The sequence below is a fragment of the Larus michahellis genome, chromosome 3 (genome assembly GCF_964199755.1).
Source record: "Larus michahellis chromosome 3, bLarMic1.1, whole genome shotgun sequence".
NCBI classification, from domain to species: Eukaryota; Metazoa; Chordata; class Aves; order Charadriiformes; family Laridae; genus Larus; species Larus michahellis.
In genome coordinates, this window is record NC_133898.1 from 36,901,553 (window position 1) to 36,921,892 (window position 20,340).

At 42.2% G+C, this 20,340-nt stretch overlaps 1 protein-coding gene across 1 annotated transcript in view; it reads left to right on the forward strand.

Annotated features, from left to right (window-relative positions):
- The first annotated feature begins 5,808 nt into the window (after positions 1 to 5,808).
- Positions 5,809 to 20,340, forward strand: part of LRFN2 (leucine rich repeat and fibronectin type III domain containing 2) — a 223,089-nt gene continuing 208,557 nt past the window's right edge. Inside the window, exon 1 of the mRNA XM_074579690.1 lies at positions 5,809 to 5,855. The gene's annotated coding sequence lies outside the window, so the exon portion shown is untranslated. The remainder of the gene's footprint in view (positions 5,856 to 20,340) is intronic.

Here is a 20,340-nt window from a genome sequence, read left to right on the forward strand (position 1 = left end):
GCAATATACTGATAGATGGAGTTACCAACAAAAGAGGAGTGAAAGGCGGGAGAGACATTTCCCAAATGAGAGAGTGCTTTTGGATTCTTAGTCTGGTAACCCTGTGAGTTAATGTGGCTGGAGTTTGGCCCTGTGTCTCTAGAGTTTATATATTAAATAGGAGATTCTAGCTTTGAAGAGTAAACTACAGTGCTCTTTTCAAGCATCCAATGCAGGGAAAGGAAGTGAGTGTTTTCTTTCCATCATTTTCTGGTCTCATTTTCTTCCCGTCAGTCACAGAGGAAAAGTGACACTCCATGCAGGGTGAGGAGGGTGCCAGCACTTAATACTCTGCCCTGTGATGGCCAGTGCCACGTGTTTCCGTCAGTCCTGTCAAATCCCCTTCTACTGCTCCTATCTTATAATCCCCTCTGTTACTCCTGACAAGTCCCAGATCAAGGGCAGCTCAGCACCATGGGGGGTGCTTCTTGCTGGGTCCCTGGGAACCCAAAGCAGGCTGCTGCAAGGTGCGCTGTCTGGCCACAAACCGAGCACAGCTCTCCCTGTGGTGTGAAGACAGATCCACTGGCATCCTTTGGTTGTCTGATCCACAGGGGAAGGGTGACACCTTGGCTCGGCCTGAGCACTGTGGCTGGTGAGGACCTTTGCTGCTCAAAATGGAGACAATTCCCTGAGACCTTGGTGAGCTTTGGCTTTGCACCTTTCCTGGTGTGCAGTGTGCTAATTATTGCTGAGGAAACAGCAATGTTTCATCCTCACATGAAATCACATTTGTTTACTGCCAGTGGAGACCTGTTTCTCTATCTGAGATTTCATTGGGTGTGAATCTCTGGCCATTGGGTGCATCTCTGGCCGTTGTATCCAGGGATCACTGATGATCATTGATGGTAATTGAGCACACAGACAGCAAGCAACTTAGAAACTACCTGGTCTGCTGTCTCATAGGAAGAAGATTTCCATGTGCCCTTCCCCCTCTTCGCTTTCAAAGTAGGTAATTAAAAGTATCAAAGGGAAGTATCTCTGTCTCATTACACTCCTCATTTATACAAATATAATAAGCCAGGAAATTATTTCAAGCATGAAAGAAATAGGAAAAGCAGCCTTGCAGTGGCCCAGTCCAATGCTGCAATTTTGTAGATAAGAGAATGGAGACCTAACTCTTAATAAATTAAAAAAAATATAACACTCTAACGTAAGTAAAGAATTAAAATAATGGATACACTACATATATTTCTGTGATTAACTGGCTGTGCAACTTATTTTTTCAGTAGGTATAAATTAAGGTCCCTAATAGTATAAGCACTTATAACTGTTTATAGTTTGCAGTACCTCGAATAAGAGTCCTGTCCTAATAATTGCTCATTTTTCAGTGTTGAAGGGAAGTCATTTAATAACACTTTTGTCAAATTAGAAGTTTAATGTAAAAGGAGGCGTATTATCAGTATACAAGCACTTGTTTCCCAAAAATGCATGCTCATGTACTTTACTGAGGCAATACACTAGAAGTGCTAATGGGAAAGAGAAAGAGATGGAACAAAAAAATTGCATGTAATTGGATAGTGTGTCTGGTAGTGAAACTCAGGCCTCCTGCTGGTTTTCTGCAGCTCCGTTGCCAGCTTCCTGTTGGATGCAAGATTTCCCATTTGTGAAATAGGGATATTGTTGCTGAAGCACTAGCAATGAAAAGGACTATTTGTAGGACTGGCATGTGCTTAATGCCCATGAGCAGTTCCACTGATATCAGCATGACACCACAAGTGGTGGGCTTCACATAAGATCACTTCAAGGACTTAAATATGTAGATTTTTTCAGCGTTCTTTTAAATATATTAAATGCTTCAAATCCACAGTGTTTATTGGCAAGAGTCAGTTTTCCCATTAAAACATAACAATGAAATATTCATATGCCTTCACAGAGAAGTTACACAGTGAAGAAAAGCAAGGACAGATATCTAACTAACACACACTGTCCTAAACAAAGCAAGAAAAGCAACAGTTCGGCACAGAAACCTTATGATGGGAAGTAGCAGGTAATAAAACAGGAAAAAACGCCAATTTTTGCAGCCCTCTTCGTTCACCTTTGTCAAAGCTGGAGAGAAATCAACAAGTTTAAAGAAAACTTGAAATTTGGCTGTAAAAATATTTTATTGTTTCTATTATACTATCACCTAAAAAACCCCGATGAAACAACAGTACACACAGTCTGTACACAAAGTGCTTGCAGTCCAAGTAATGTTTTGCCAATATTAATTGCAAAGGTTTCCATGCTCTACTTTGAAGATTGCTTGTTAGGATTTAAATGTCACCATCCCAATAAGGCAAAACCATGCTGGAGCAGGAAAAGCAGACAGTCAAACCTCTTGGCCTCCTTTCATTGCTTGAGAAGACAGCTGGAGGAAAAGAGATGACAGAAGAAATGGCAAAAAATAAATTAGACTTTTAAAATCCTATTTCAGGTTTAATGATCGAGGGTGTTAACTCAAGTAAGGATTTATACATGTAATTTTGAAACTGATGTCTGTAATTAACTAATGATTTTGCAGAGCTTATAAATTCTCCGAGGAAAGTATAAACTCTGTGAGTTTCATGGTTGCAAGAAGCTGCACAGCAACAGCCTCCAGGAGTTAATTGCAAGGGCAAAGGCAAGACTTGGACTGTCGTTCTCCTGACAAAGCTCTGATTGGCACCACTTGAGCTCAAAGGGAATTATTTATAGCCATTGACACTATGGTCCTGGTAACTTTCCACTCACGGGTGGATTTTTAGGTAGTAGATTAATTATGCCGCAGATACAAAGGCACCTGTGATGGCTGTATGCAGAGCCAGCTCAACTTGAGTAGGCTTCATGCTCAGGCAGAGCACTACAGGAATGAAGGTGTATTATTTTAGGATCACGTCATGTCCAAATGCTCTTTCTTTGCATCAGTTTGTGCATGTTTCCCTGCTGGACCCAAGCTGGTCCCTTGCAGACCCAGCCTCTACAGCAAGACTTACTAACACCAGTTGATCTCTTGCTTTGGCTTGACATCACACAAACACCCCAAGGCTTCATCTATGCTGGTAAGCTAAATGGGGAAGGTCACAGGCATATGTATGGTCTCATGATCACCTTTGCTGTACAACCACTGGGACGCTTCTTGATGCACCCAGGCCAACGAAGATTTTCCCGCATAACGCTTATTACAATGTAGGGGTTACTAGGGACAAGTAAACAGTTCTAACAGCCATTTTGGAGTTAATCACCCTGTGTTTGGGATGAGGTGTGCCCTATGGAGGCCAGCATTACTGCATCATTTGACCTCAGTTCCCAGGAACAATCCCTGGATATTTTATTTCCCAGCATAGATGTTGCATGAATGGCTAAACCCTTCACTCTTCAGAGCTCCCCTGCCTGGAAGGGCAGGTGCACTCAGGTGCAGTGCTGCATATATGCCCAGGAGTGCGGGGCCCATCGCTGTGCTTGACACAAACACTTCCAGACTGGGGATTATTGGGAGTTGAGATGCAGAAATGGGTCAGCTCCTCAAGAGCTGCTTAAATATGGAAGGGAAAGCATAAAGACAGAGCTAGAAAGTCCTGCAAGACTGCAAGTAACTACACCATTATTTTCACATCTCACCACAGTGGGTCCCATAACATTTATTGATCTGCCATGCCAGAGGCAGGTGTGGCAGGACCTTGTTAAGTGAAACCGAATATGGTGGACTTAAGATCGGGGGATTTGTCCTCCGTGGTCTTGTTTGCTGCTGTTCCCCTGGCAGATCCAGCTAGTAGTGAGGCCGAGTATGAGCTCCAAAAGTGAAAAAAGGCACCACACAATACATGCACTGACAACCACACACACCAATGTGGCCAGGGAGTAGATGCCTTTATCAGCACCCACATATGCACACACAGCAGGCACAGCAAGACCAGAAGCTTGGGCGCCCCGATCCTGCTCCTCCTCCTCCTCGCCAGCTCACCAGGACTGCACTTTCCAAATGGGTGTGCAGACACCCCTGCTCTCTTGATTTAAAGACACACAAACTTTCAACCAGACATTAAGTCCATCCACAATTCCACCCATTTATCCCAGCTCCAACCTTGGGTTTTTCAGTTTCTGGTTTCCAAACCGCTGGCTAATCCAACTTGAAGCTTGGTAGCAAATTGCGTACATATACTGCCCTATGCATATCCAGAGCAGAGAACAAAGTCAAGAAAATAGGAACAGGATTTAAGGAGACAACAGGACAGACTGCTGTGATCAGGCGAGTGCACCGACTGGCGTCTGTTACATGTGCCTGGTCACTTTTGTCCCCCTTCCTCTCCTTTTCCCCCACGCTTGTTCTTCCCCAGCTCACCTTGATGCTTCCCTTTCCAGCCTTTGTCCATCCTCTAAGACATCCCAGACTAAATAACCATAATAAGTTTTCTCTCGTCCTTGTGATCCCTGATGATTTTGTTTCCCTTCTTCTTTGCAGCTACGAAGTTCTGGCTGACTCTCTCCAAGGCTGCACCTGCACAGCCACTAAGCAGGTATTCTCACAGCCCGGGTGTTCTTGCTGTCCACACACACCGGCAGACCTCACTTCCCCATGGTGGAACACGGTCCCAGGACATGAAGGCTCTGTTTTACCTGGTAGGTGACATGCATACTGATCATAGAGGAGGAAAGGCTGCCATTTCGGAGACGAGTTTACTGTGACAAAGACAAAATTCATTAAGAAGCTGCTCAATAGTTTTTTTTATGTTACATTTTAAGCCATAGTCTATTACAGAGGAAAAATGGACATGATATTATGCAGAGATCATTAGAAATTATTGCTGTCTGAACTAATCTAGGATGGACAGTCCTAGACAATGCTGTTAGGTAGAGTTTAATATTTTTTTTCTGACAGGTAATGCTAAACAGAGCCATTAATTAAAGTAAGACAGGGACTGTGTAGAACCATTTGCATATTCTTTTGAAAAGTGAAATAAGTCTATGTTGAATTTCCACCATCTGGCAAAGCAGAAAACTGTCAATATTAACAGCACTGTCAAGCCACCATGGAAGGAATTACAGAGATAAAGGTGATGGAGGCAGCGCCGTTATCACTTGCTGGAAAGCTTTACTCCTGAGCAGAAAAAAGAGATGGTTTGCCCATAGCAGGAACTCATGTGGCAGGACTCTATGACAGAAGTATCAGTCTAAAACAGAAGAGTGATAATTCATTGTTTTATTGAGACATATTTGTTGTTGCTTTTGTTGGACCCAGGAGACAATATTGCAAAGATGCCCAAAGGAATTCACAAGAGGGGGAAGATTTTCCGACCTTTCATCAGCTTCATTACACAGGATCAGGGAACTTTTTGCCATAGGTGCTTCCTCCTCCTCTCCTTTGAGTTATAAAACACTTCTTAGAACCACACAAGGACATGAATGATCGTATTGCAAAACACATAATACTGCCAATATTTTTATCACTTTACTCGTGTTAGAAGAATATCAGGCATACTAATTAAGACATTCTACAGAGAAGCTATAAAACAACCCAATGCACTTAGAGCCTGGTTTACTGCAGTATATAGTGGGTCAACCAGATAATAAACAAGGAAAGATCAATTGTAGCTGTTGGGGGTATTGGATAAGAGTTATGTTCAGGCTCGGATAAAGTTCTGGGGCAATGACACTTTTCCAGGAATTTATTAGGGTAAGTCCCATGTGAGAGTGAGTAGAGCAGCTTCACTGAAATCAGCTGAGTTGCATTAGTAGCAGCCAGTGGAGAACTTCGGGAGTCAGGGAATATAATGAACCTGCAGCTCAGGTGTGTCTCCAGCTGCTGGGTCTGGGAGCGCAGCGATGATCAGTTGGTGCTACAGGAAAGCAGAGTGTCAGTAAGTAGTGCTTTTAATAACAATTTTTCTTGGCATTTTGCTGGTCAGAAGGGATGCAGTGATGTTTATGTCTTGTGTTGTAGACATGTCTGAGGACATATGTCAGGGGCCATGAAGCAGTTGGTGTTGTATGCCTTGGCATTGCGTTTAGCTAGAGAAGTGCTACAGGCTCCCAGCAAGGGGGGAAGCACTAGCGTACTCTCTAAGAATTTGTAGAAAAGTTAACATGTAAATTAATCAGCTTAATAACAGGAGGTGAAGAGAATTAACCTTCACAGTTGAACATGTAATGCTGGCTTGTAAATGGCAAGTATTGCCTTTTTAAGGAAACAAGACTTAATGTACTGCTATTAACTGTTAGCTCAGTTCCATTACGTGATTTAAACTCACCAGGGAATGGTGAGTTGGTGTCATGGGGAGTAGGCTAAAGGCCCTAAAATGATTTTAAAATTAAAAAAAAAATTGAGCTTTCTCAGCTCCAAAAGCCACGTGGGAGAGACTGATGGCTTCCATAGTGTGTTGCAGACACACACATGAAAAGCATGGGCGAAACTCCCAATAAAGCTGGCACCTGTCACGCTGGAATCATATGCGGGGCAGCAGTCTGAAAGATCCCAGCACTTGTTATCTCCTGGGCTCCTGGGATGACTTATGTGCCTGTTCAGTGAACAAACAGTTGCTGGAATGACTTCGGGGTTTCTGAGGGGGCAGGGTAGGGAGGCATTTTTTTCAGGCCAGCTTATAATGAAACTTCCTGTTTGGCATTTTCTTAAAGCTTTAGGTTTGCCTAATAAAGATGAATGCAGGGAAGAGGGCAGTGGTTAGCTTAATCGCCTTTCCTTTACCAGGCAAACAAGCAGCTTTCCCTAGTCCTCCTCCCAAAGCAGGCTAGCCAGAGGCCAAATTATTCTTAAAATAGCTATACCTTTGGAGATTGACCCTTTTGCTAAGTTATAAGAGAGGGTGAGAGAGTTAATGCCTTTGAGGAAGAAGTAGAAGAGTAGAAAAACATGCTTTCATCTAGGAGGTTATCTGAGTAATCAATTACTCGGTCACTCTGTCCCTTACTTTTCTATATCCAAGTGCAGTTTCTTTATGTCCTCCCCACCAGCCTGCTAAAGGTTTACAGCAATCTTCAATGGGTAGCTCACAGTTGTGAGCATTTGTTATATGAAAATGTTATTTCAAAATGAAAGGTCTTTCAAAGTGTTGGGTTACAACATTAGAGTTCTTCAGTCTTTTCTCCCCTCTCCCTGCTCAAACATCTTGCAGAATATACTTGTACGCAATTTCAGCCACATCTTATTCTAGCTCCCAGAGCTTTTATTTAGTGTGCTCTGACTTCAGTAGCAAAAATTGAGCAAGATGGCTCCATGAGTAAATTATAAGATATCAAGGAGCTCAGTGAGACTTGTCTTAAAACTGTCTGAAGACAAGACACTGTCTCCACATGGCAAGGAGTCCAGAGGGAAGGCTTCAGCATGTTACTTCAGTACCCTTCACTTGTACTAGCGTAAAGGGATAGGAGTTATAATCTCTTTAAAATACCATCATTAAGAAATACAATATTTTCTGGGTTCCTGGAGACATGTCTTCTTCTAATGAGCTTATATTTCTCACTTTTACTTAAAGTAAAAAGCTCAGTAAACAATCTAAACTTAACTTGTGCTGCCTGTCTGCAGCAACCACTGGATGACAACACTTTTTTTGAAAAAGTTTTTGCCTGCTCTTACAGGGAGTTTATTACATTGCTTTATGCTCTTAATGTGCACTTTGAGGTTTGAAGTACTTCTTGCTTTGCCCAGGCACTAGGCCCTGCCTGGCTTCTGCTTCTGCTGTGATATCCAGCCTCAGTTCTGCCCACTCCTTATTCTGAGTGGCTTGGACCTGGCATCTCTCATCACTGGCCTCTGCTTGGTGTTTGTTTCAGGCAAGATCTGTTTTCTATCAAACTCATTGTGCACCATTAGCCATGAGAAAATGCCAAGGTTTAACCCCTCCTCTTCCCATATATTTCATCTATTGTGTAGTCCCTCCTTTGAGAAAACTGTATTGCACTGATTAAGGGGTTATACAACGCTCATAAATCTTCCACTTCTCAGCTTGCAGTTGATAAATTAGGCTTGGCCATAGTTGGAGAGGCAGATGACTGCCAAGAGCAAAATACCCACCCTGGAGGCAGCATGTTGGGCATGGAGTTGAAGGTGGCCAAAACCATAATTCATGCAAAATTATCTTCTTGGATGCTCCAGCTCCTGTAGCCACAGCTCTTGTAGCAAACTCCTACAGTACTGCCAGTTTGTTTAACTCTAGGTAGCAATGCACATCTTGCTAAATCAAGCGCCAGACAAGGCAGCCTCCTGGGAACTGGAAGAAACCTCTAACGTATCTCTTTCTCTGTAAGCCCTGTGAGCATCCCAGCCAGGCTGACAATAAACCAGCGGAGTTGCTTACTGTTATATGTATGCACAACAAATAAAATATGTTCCTCTGCAAGAGGACAGTCTGGTCTGTATATCCTTCTCCTTTATGGCCCTAGTGAGCATGACCCCAGGTGTAGCAAACAACTTCACTGGTTGTCTCTTTTTTTTTTTTTTTCAAAGGCAGCAAATTAGAAGATCACAGAATATTGGGAGTGGCATGAAAAAGTGTTGGTTTTTTTTATGACCCTTTCTCATGAATTACCAGGCCCCTGATTATTTAGCAAGTAAAATAAGTCTAACCTTCTTTCTAGGAGTCATGAATTTCTCTAAGTGAGAGTGACACTTTTTTTCAAGAAGCGGTATAAGAAGATCCTTCCTTTTTCTTTCCTTTTGCAATAATATAGGTGCCAGGCCAGACCCTCCACAAAATATTTCAGGCCAATAAAACACTTGTGTCTAGTGGCTAGCCTTCTCAAAGTCTCTTTATGCCGTCTCTAACCACTAGGATTTGTGCATAGTGGAAACTTTCTGAAGAGAATCCTCAGCTCCTTTCCCTTGTGTCCTCTGCTGAGCCCCAGTATCATTCCTCTGCTCATGTTATGGGCTACAGGGTTAACAGTATCCCACATTTCTTTCATCATGGAAGTAAATACCCTGTGTTTTTCTGTCAGTTGCACATAATCAGGGTGGTATCAAAGGATATTGCAATGGATTACTTTCTAGCTTTGCTTGCATAGTTTCCTACATGAGGCACCTCTGTTGCCTCTTGCAAGCGCTCCAATTTTCATCACAGCAACAGAACAAGAAAGTCATCCTTTCTGGCCTATTTGGATATCTGAGCTAGGTTCCAGTGGCTAGGCTGTTTGTTCATAGGCATCTCCACTGAGCCTATTAAGAACTGTACTAGTATGTGCAATCTCATGTGAATCTCTAGGTGAAATCTGATTTGTGAGAACAGTGAAGTTGGGAATTCAGTGGATTGAGTTTGGGTGCAGATGGTTTATGGAGATACCGTTTATGTTCCAGAAGTGTATATAAACACGTAATGCCATGATAGTTCAATATTCCAGTCTATGCTAAACCACGTTGCCTTCCTGTGTAGGGAAATCCACTGTTCCTTCTACTTAGGCAGTTGCTTCAGTATTTCTTTCAGCTACAAGTATATACTTCTATCACAGTCCTTCCTCAAACTGCCCAGTAATCAAACAATGGATATTAATAACCTAAACTTTGCAGATGTCCTTTAATTTTTATTAGTTTAAGTGGGGAAAAAAATAAGAGAAAGACCTGAGTGATTGTGCATAGTGTTCCTTCTGGTGATGCACTTTTGTTTCTCTAACCCTGTAAGACCACTGATGTGTCGTTCCCCAAAGAGGTAATGTCTAAGAGACTTGCAGAATGTCTGGATTTGCTTGTCCAAATTTTTCCCTTTTGCAAATCTTAAACTATACTTCATGAGGGATCCTCCTAAGAGATTAACGCAGCTCTACAGCCCTGTGTTCTCACCTCTTGAGTCTTGCTGAGCCCTGCAGGTTGCCGTTAACAAAGTCAGAAATGGAAGAGCTGAGTGATACTTGAAAAGCAGAAAATCTTGGCGGCACTGACTTGGGTGTTATAATAGGTAAGAGGTGGTTGATGTCTTCAAGAAGTGAAAGGATCATGCACACTTATGTTCTGCTAAACTCCTTTGAAAAACAAAACCGCACTGTGCAAAACTGCACTTTCAGGTGAAAGCAGTATCATTCTTCCTGAAGAGAACCTGAGAACAAAGCACAGTCCCGTCCCAAGGGAAATGCTGAGCTTCTAGCCTTTGTTTAGGCTTGTTTATTGACAGGGGTTTGCACAGAAAGCAAAGGAAGAATCAGTGCATGCAGTTTTGGGTTGGCTTGCTGTGTTAATATCTGCAGCAGTGACTAATGTCTGTTGTCACATATTCCCACAAGGAATAACATCCCAGTCAGTGAACTCTGAGAAAGTGCCAGGAAGCCTTTGGCACTCTTCTTGTTCAAATGGTTTGGCGTTTTCTGTACTAGCAGTGAATACAAGACCCCTAAATCTCATTTCTCCACAGCTTGGAAAAGTGAAATGAGCCCAGAATAGCTGACTGTTTCCAGGCTTGTATGTCTTTGTCCCCAAGTACCGTCACTCTACTGAAATTTGAGATTGTTTTTAACATGTCTGTCACCATGTTCAGATGAGATGAACATTAACTGGGTCTATTCAAGGCAGTATTACTGCTCTGTTTTATCACAGAGTTGATCTAAGCTCCAAAGGTGATGAAGAATAACACTGTTTTTGTCTCAGTCCACACAGGTTCCTGTGTAAATTGTCAGGTAGAAAATTTCTGCGCTTTCCTCCCCAGGAATTTAAACCCAATCTTGTTATACAGTTGTAACTTCTTCTCCACATAAGCGTTGGTTATATGGGGTGGTGCCTTCTAATTCAAGCCTGTGGCCTGCCTCTTGATCTCATGCTTTAATTCTAAAAAGCATCTGCAGCCCTTGGTTTTTAAGTCTTTGATTTATTTTTTTTTCCTATCATTGCTAGCATCCTCACTGTACCAAATGCTGTTACCTCAGGCTTTGGACACTGGTCAGATACTGGGGATGCTGAATAGGTGACTGGTCTTGTGCTTCCTAATGAAGCTAGCTGATCCACAGAACAGCACATGCTCAGGAAAGCGTGCAATTTATGGGGAGCAATATGGATGCCTCAGTGTAAGGCTTTCTCTTCTTCCATTAGGAACCCTTAAAGAGATTTCTGAAGCCTTTGAAACCTACCTATCATATTAAGTTTAATTGATTGTTATTTTAGTAGAGTATTATTCCAGATTATTAAAATTCTTTGTTATTCCAGGATATCTTTTTTTTTAAAAGTCAAGGAGGTTCATTTGTAAGCTCAGCAGGACAGTAGGGCAGCCCGTCATCTTTGTTTTTGAAACAAGATTACCTTGCAGCACTATTTTCTGATGTTTATGTCATACTATGGCAAAGCTTAGGAGTGAGAGCATGGTTGTGCTGGGGTCTGCTGGGATGGATACAGAACAGAGATGGATGATTCTTCTGTCAAAAAAGAGTGAAATCATGGTGATCCACTGTTATTGCACTGCTTAAAGAATGAGAGTGCTGGGAATAAATTTAGGATATAATATTAGGATATAACTTCAAACAAATTCATCTCATCTTGTTTGCAAGATCATCTTATTAAATTCAGCTGGAGGAAAATTTCCCTCCTCTTTTCCCCCAAAGGAGTTATTTCAAAACATTTATATAGCCCTGTAACATTTACACAGCACTCTACACTGCTGACATGCTTCTTACCTGGGTGAGTGGAGACAAGAGAAATACATGGATGATGAGCCATTACTGATGAAAAGGAAGGAGAGAAATGAAGCAGAAGGATTAAGGAGGAGCAGAGAAGCACTGGGCTATGAGGAAACCAGGACTTAACCTGGAGGGAAGCTATTGCAGAACATAGGAAAGGAAAGTTAAATTATTTGTATGTGCCAATGCTTTGAGAAAGAACAAGAAAGCAGATCAACAAAACAGGGGGAAGAGCAGATGTCTAATTAACCTAATTTTTTTTTTTAGTGCAAAGTCATTCCTAAATGTCCCTGCAGAAGTGTGAGCCATTTGCCAGGAAGCACCACTAGTTAAATTAATGTAGCAGTGACATTATGTTTAGAGACAATAGAGGCCCAGTTATCTTCTCACATACGCCCACCCAAATCAGCTGAAATCCAAATTACGTGTTATGGTAAAAGCTATGCAAGGAAGGAAAGCAAGCCCTGTGTCTGTGCTGCTTTGGAATTATTTCCACCATGCAAGGATAAAGAGTGTGGCTTCTGCTGTATACAGACCCAGAGAGCAGGAGGAAGATCTCCCTCATCTTGTAACCTATCTGCTGTTACACCTGAAACTACAGCAGAAGTGTATTAATCCTAAACTTGATCAGAAACCCTATTTTATCACAAGTGAGGTTATAGCTCATAGCATAAGGAATTACTACAGAGCATTTTATATATAAATATTATATATAAATTTTATATATAAGATTTCACACATTTCCAATATATAGTGTAATTCAGAAATTATAATGTGGGTTCTCTGGCCATTTGCACACAAAATTCAAACTAAACTCTCAACATTCACTTCCCTTAAAGGCTGACTAAGTATCAGATAATACTGATAGAAGAATAGCTTACAGTATATAAAAGCAGAAAACTGTTTTCTGAGGACCTGGGGTAGATTGGCTATTGAAGCCAGTGGAATAGTCCCCAGGTGGATCCAAGATACCTGATTCTAGTTTAGTAAACACTTGTATTGAAGAACCTTTAATAAAGCTCCACTTCCCTAAAGCCCTACAGCTCTAGACTCAAGAGTTTCAAAGCGGCACGTTACCTGCTGCCTTAATGACCTGAAGATGGGATTAAGTATATATTAGTGCTTTTTCTTAAAAGCATTCAAATTCAAAAATTCATCATCCATTTGAAATGGTTAATTCTTTCCTGTAAAAGATCTTAAAATGTCCAGTATCACAAAGGGGTCACTAAAAGAACAAAATAAAACCCCATAAAAGTTCTTTCCTCTGTCTCCTTCTTCAGCTAGTCAAGAAGGAAAGAGGAAAAAAAATAAATTATTGAATGAAGATATAAAGGAAGTTGCAAGTTACTCAAACAGTGTATTAAGTGGACTGGATACTTAAAGATATAGGAGTGTCAGGCTTTTAGGTCTTAACAGAGTAGGGTTTTGTTGGTTTTTGTTTGGTGTGGTTTTTTTGTCCCCTGCTCACCCTGGTTGCAGTGAGAATATTCTAGTTGTATTGAAACCATGGGAAAATTTTTACGACTTTGATCTCTTCTTAGTAGAAGACCAGAGTAAGCATGTAATGAACTTCCCTATGATGGAATCAGTTCTGTCTTTTTTTCTACATGAACAAAGTGGCCATTCACGTACATGTATGTATGTACAGGACTTGCATTCCTAGTTTCCCTCCTGCCCTACATGAGAAGGGGCAGGCTTATGAGAGCTCCCATGTAGAGTATCCATTGGAGTACTACCCTTGGGAGCTGCCATCCTCCTTTGGTTATTGTCATGAGGTTAAGTATATGGCACCAAATAACAACCAAAGAAGATGGGCTTCCACATTTGTAAAAGGTAAACCTTGTGTGAAAGGTGTTGCCCCTTCCAGTGAAGGGGATGGGGACATTTTTCTCTATAGAAGAAGATAGGTAACAACACTCAACGCAGTTCACCCTACCTGTGCTAAAGCAAGGGTAGATGTGACTTGGTGCTGTAATTCCTGAAAGCATAAAGTAATCCATTACTCCCCCTGGCCACTACCACATCTTTCTTGTCCTCCAGCTGTCTGAGTCACATCAAACAAAGCATCAAATAAAACTCATGATCTGACCGAACTGCCTCCCTCTAACTACAGCGTTGCAGTGAAAGACCTCCATGTGAGGCTCAAAAAAGAGCTAAGGAGGGAGTGAATTTACAGAAAGAATATCTGCCTCATTAGGGATGATTAATGTGAAGGAAGAGCTCATTTATCTAGAAGGCACAGTGCTGGAGCAGACTCTGTGGGCAGGAGCGGGAGATGTTCGGCTGGAACAAAAGCTGTCACAGCAGAAAGGAAAAGGAAGAGAAACAATCTCTGATGCTTAGTAAAGGATGCAGGAAGAGCAGAGACCTTTCTGCGTTCTGCAGGAGAACTGTATTTTAAAAAAGGAGAAAATATCTTCATTAAAGGTCTTAGGGCCTTGTGTCTCTTCTTGCATTCATCTCTGTCTGAAAAAATATGGACCATCTTTCCTCTCCGCCATATATGTTAGGTGAAACAGATGTTCTGCACCCACTGCTTCCTGATGTTACATTGCCTTGTGACATTGCACCTCTCCAGTTCACCAGTGAGTTTGCAGTACATACTGCTAGATGGAAGGGTTTGGCAGTCCCCTTGCCTTTAGAAGCAAAATACAGAAGACAGTGACAGGCTTCTCTATATACCTGAGTTCACCTGATGCCACTGATGTTTAGAAACCAATACATTTGGCAGGTGTGGTTGAAAAAAATGTTAAACCCTAGCAGTTCCTTGACAACTATGTCTAATAAATATTCTTAGGATTGTCTGGGCTAATGCTCCTCATGTATAGCAGCACAGTGGTTACTCTAACGCTTATTTCTGGCAAGTATCATAACTATGATCTCTGAATGTTCAGCAGCAAGTGAATTATGATGAGGAATCCAAGAGCTACTTACAGGACACTTTATCTCTGGTATCTGTCTTTATAGTGCTTTGCTGCTGAGTTGTTAGTAGATGTTTTTAAATCAGTGCTGCTGGTGAAAGTGAACTGAGGCCACTGGCTACTTGACTAAAAATGCACTAATAATCTTTGTTTCTACATGGTGGCTCAAGACTGAACAGTTAAGGCAAAGAAATTAGAATAATCCAGGGAACTTTCAAAGGAGAAAAGAACCAACCTGCATTAGTGTGACCAAAAAGATCTTGTATTGAGTGGTGTATAACTGAAACGAGTCGAATGTCAGTGAGTGTCTTAGGCATCTGTAAGCCTCATCATACATTCATTGCTTGGCAAGTTTTGATATAGGCACAGTTCTGATGAAATGCCCAGGGGACAAGCTTCCAGAGGCAATTCGGGCAGATTCAGCATAAGGAGAGTCACAGGAAATCTGGTGAGGCTGCTCCAGAAATGAATCTGGTTTCATTTGTTCAAGTTATTTTTAGGAAAAATTACGGGGTCGTTGTGTGGGAGAAGCTTGTGTTGTTGCTGCTATGCAAATCTCTTGCGAGTGTCTGCCATGTGTTACCATCTCTTATCTGGAAGAAATAAAAAACATTAACTTAAAAAGAAAATTGAGAAGCAGCATTTTGGGATGAGATAAACGTGGTTACCGAGGGCTTTTTTTTTTTTTAAGAGTTTGCTAATTTTAATACAAGTATTCTTAAATGAAAAATACAAAGGAATCATTGCTAATTGTTTTATGAAAACTTAAATGCGAATGTGTAACACCACCATTCAAACACCTGAAACATAATGTTCTACTGGGAAACAAATTATAAATTAGTCTTGACCTGCTAACTTAGGTCTTGAATGCCTGTCTTGTTCAGTTTTTGATCTCAATAACATTGCAGTAAAGGTAAAACAAGTCTATAGCCGACAGTGGACTGGTAGAATACAGAGGCGAGCTGAAGAGACTCGAGGTCAACAGGGTAAATGTAAATTCTGCCTGAGCAGCTCAGAGGTAGCTGTCTGGGGCCAAAGCCTTTCATGCGGCTGTAAATTTGTGTCTGAATAGGTCAGGTAAATACTAAGTTCAGAGGCACTCCTGAACCCCAGTGTGTGGCAGGTAATAGGAATATCATAGTATAGCCATCACTTTCATTTTAATCATACCTACATTTGTAACAGTGAGGGCTGGCTTGTGTCATGCTGTGTCTCGTTGGCTGGGCTGTGTGGGGTCTTAGAGCTGGACCTAGAAGTGCTCCCTGCCTCTGGAGTACTTTTGCAGAGCTTTGGGACTGAGGCTGGGAGTATTTTATGTGTTGGGACTGAGCAGCACCCACATGCTGTGAGGAGCCATGTGGTGAGATGTGACATACATCATATATAAAGTATGCCAGCAGGGAGGATACGCTGAAGGGCTGGTCTTTCCCTGCTATTTGTCTGCATTATGCTTAGTCTCAGGCAGCTGCTTTTGGAAGGACATGAGCTTATATGAGCATCTGTCACCACTAACTAAATCCTATTCCTAATTCTGGAGAAGATATTGGAGTGAGTGGAGTGACGGGGAGCACTGGTGAAGTCGGCAGACCTCATCCAGCATCTGAGCCTGACAGAGTCTCTTACTGCGTGTTTTGTCTGCAGCTCTGGAGTTGAATCTTTCTGAGCTGCTCTTTCCTGCATGCAAGACCTGACAGCTATTTCCCCCCCGCCCAGCCCCGTCCTTTGCATGTAGGCTGCAGCTTGATCTCTCTCCCAGCACTGCCCTTCCTTTGTATAGACAGCCAGGAAGGATGAGGGGGACAGATGGAGAGTTACCTATAGGGCAGAGGAAGCAGAGCAGCTGACTGGAAAACACAGCCTAAAGAAAAGTAAAATCCTGCCACTTACACTTCAGGGTGGACATATTGGGAGCTGGGGTCCTAGTAACTTGTTCAGCAAACGCAGTCCCAGACCCAGTGCAAGTGGTTCCTGTGAAACTCATAAACCTGATGGCTTTGAGATTTGTTTTGAAACTAAAGTCCATATTATTGCAAGCTGTGTGTGTCCCAGAGGAGTTCATAACGGGCTGTAGCTGTTGGCTGAGGTCTGGCCCCATGTGCTCCTCAGAGGATGCTGCCGGTTGTAGAGGGCTTTCCCTTTCAGGGACATTTGGCAGTGTCTGTGCATTTGGCTGGGAAGCACTGGCTGGAAAGGCTCTGCTTCCATTTCACTCACAGTTTCTAATTACTGCCAGTGATGTGACTGTTCAGTCACAGGCAGCTGTGTGCAGGGCTTTCTGGGCACATTAACTTGCCAAGCATTTTCCATGGCTGTATACACTGTTCCGTACAGGCAGCTACCAGTGTAAGGGGAAATAACACTGAGGTGCGAGCAAGTGAGGACAGACCTTGTAGTTCGCTAAAACATTGCTTATACTGCAGTGCTCAACAAGCTTCTAAATTCATGTTGAAAGACATCTATTGTTTTCTCTGCTCTTTCTGTTCAGTTGAAGCGTTTCAGTAAGTGGAGTGTGGCATCAAGGTGTTCCAGTGTATCCTCCCTGATGCTGGGCAGCACTGGGAATTTTGGCAGAGTTTCCAGAAACCATGGAGATGTGAGATAATTTTGTACTTCCTATAGTGTCCTGAATTTTCAGAAACCAACTGAAGCCTGAAAGCAACAGATTTTGTCCTTTGCAACTGCCTTTCCCTTCCTTCCACATACCTCCTCCTTTAAAAAGCAGCTGTTACAATTCTGGATATTTTTACTATGCATAATCTCCCGCTTTGAATCCAGTCTGAGTCTTGGCATGTTGGCAGTGAGTTCCCCAGCCTGATTTCACACTGCATGAGTGATGCTCCTTTCTCTTTTTCCACCTTTCAGCTTCCTTTGTGTTCACCCTGTGAGACAGGGGACTGGATGCTCCAAGCCCTTTTTCTTCAAGCTGTGCACCGTTCTATAAATTCTTTCCTTTTTTCACTAGTTTGTTTCACAGTTCAGGTCTTTTCTATTTTTGTATTGGATGATATTTTTTTTCCTAAGCAATTGCTCATTTTTACCACTATTCTGAGTCTCTTCTAGTTAAGAGATGTCTTATTTGGATGGCATGGCCATCACACACAGTACTCCAGGGAAGGCTCTGCTGTTACTTGCTGTTCCAAATTCCTTGTCTAACGGAGACTTAATAGTGTATAGGAGATAAACAAAGGAGTTGAGAATTGAATGTGACCCAGAAAGCTGTATCTAAGCACCTTTAAGCTTCAGGGAAACTTGGATCCAGATCAGAGGTTTTTTGGCTCATACTTGGAGTGTAGTCAGCATTCACTTCCATAACTGCTGAACTCAAGCAAAAATTTAGCAGAGGGTTATGTATAGCTCCTTTAATCTGCTTTGGAAAACTGCCTATTCCTTTGGTAGTTAAAGACTGAGGAATTGAAAAGGTGACCTAAAGCCACCTCTGCCTCCTTAGCTCTTGCAGGGAAGACAACTTGCTGCACTAGAAGAACCATCCGTTTGCTTTTTCTTGTCCGTGCTTACCCCTTGCACTGCCTACAGTTCCTGTGTTGTGCCAGTCCCCTTGATTTCTAAGTGACGCTGAAGGATTAGAGACCTCCTGAGTACCTGTGTACCTCCTGTGAAGAAATATCCTCTTTCTGAACCTTTGTGTTACCATATATATGTAAGTGAAATGGTCAAGAGAAGCTAATGTTCAGATCTGTAGATGCTTTGTTTTCTTCATGAATAAAATTATCTAGAAGGAGCATGAAGAATTTTCCAGCTAGAACTGCTAAACCTCTAGGCATGGGATATTGTAAAGGAAATGGTAAGGCTGGACTGGTGAGAAATACAAGATGTCAGAGATGGAAGCTCAGATGTTACTGAAAAATATTTTCATTCCTTGTTAAATTTTTCATAGAATCATAGAATGGTTCGGATTGGAAGGGACCTTAAAGATCATCCAGTTCCAACCCCCCTGCCATGGGCAGGGACACCTCCCACTAGACCAGGCTGCTCAAAGCCCCATCCAGCCTGGTCTTGAACACCTCCAGGGATTAAGGCATCCACAACTTCCTTGGGCAACCTGTTCCAGTGTCTCACCACCCTCACAGTAAAGAATTTCTTCCTGATATCCAATCTAAATCTACCCTCTTTCAGTTTGAGGCCGTTACCCCATATCCTATCACTACACTCCCTGATAAAGAGTCCCTCCCCATCTTTCCTTTAGGTCCCCTTTAGGTACTGGAAGGCTGCTATAAGGTCTCCTCGGAGCCTTCTCTTCTCCAGGCTGTGAACAATCCCAACTCCCTCAGCCTGTCCTCATAGGAGAGGTGTTCCAGCCCTCTGATCATCTTTGTGGCCCTCCTCTGGATCTGCTGCAACAGGTCCATGTCCTTCATATGTTGTGAGTCCCAGAGCTGGACACAATGCTCCGAGTGGGGTCCCATGGGAGTGGAGTAGAGGGGGAGAATTGCCTCCCTCGACCTGTTGGGTGTGCTTCTTTGGATGCAGCTCAGGATGGGGTTGGCTTTCTGGGCCTTAAAGAATAGCATTTCCTACATGGTAGATGTAAACTTTTTCAAGTAGGTCACAGACATAGATAAACTGCTCAGTATTCAATATGGGAAAGCATGTTCAGTGTCATCTTTGGAATGGATGACTAGAGGAAATCGAGGAAAAAGGTTTAGGAGGATTAAATGAGGAGACAGGATTAGTCATTTAGTATCTACCATTGCCCTGTGGAGCATGATTCACTGAACTATTAGTTTTAAATCATTTTTGTTGCAGCTGAATTCCTATTTTTACTTAGAGTTCCCAATCTGCCACTGGTTCTATGTCAGTAATTGGCGGATAACCTACATGTGGATGTTTATCTACAGAAGTTGTTGGATGAATATTTTTGGACTCTTTTTGCCTGTTAAATATTTCACTCCACTTGTTGGGTATTTGGTAGCTCTGTCGCCTGAGTGATTAACATGAGATTGAAGTGAAAAGTAAACTGTGAATTGCAGGTAGGAACTTTCAGATGAACCAAGAGCTGAGAATTCATGAGGCAGGGGAATGAACAAACTTTTTCATAGATATTGGAATATTTTTAAATCGGTACCTTATAAGATCTCATGCAATACAAAATTGTCTTCACTGTATCCTCAACTCTATTGTGCTTAGCATTAACTATGTCTGCTATTTGTTTAAAAAAAAAAAATAAAAATCTCCTCTGGAGCCTCGTATTGCTTACTGATTAAGCTTAAGACTGCTTCCCATCTCTTCCCTTCTGCTCTTTATTAATGCTGCTTCAAGAAGCATTGCACCAGTGGGTTCCTTGTGAATAAATTCAATGCTGCTTTCCAGATTTGAGCATCTAGGTGGCCAACATAAACATCCACTAGCCATGGAAGTATAAATTAGGAGGTTTGTCTTAATTGCACTCAGCATCAGCCTCCAACCATGTAACTTAGTAATTAGGAGCTGCTATTTGCAGATGACCTGTTGTCACTTTGCTACCTCGTGCCTTTGAGCTAAATCATATGTGCCACTTGTGCCTCCAGCACAGACGCATGATTTTTGACAGCAATTCAGATGTGGGAGTGTTTCTTCTCTGCTGGGCAAGTTTCCTGAGCCCTGCTGCACCTCTCCTTTGCCATTCCCCTGTGTAAAAGGAATGGCTGCACTCATCTTGGACTCTGCAAATGTCTTTGCCTTTTCAGTATTACCACTTACAACCCGTAAGATACGGTTTGCCACCAGGAAGACGATCCAGGAATGGAAGGTTTAAGTAACTTGGTGACTCCTCTTGCTAAAGAGAGGCAATCCTTTTGTAATTTATTGATGTATTAAAGCG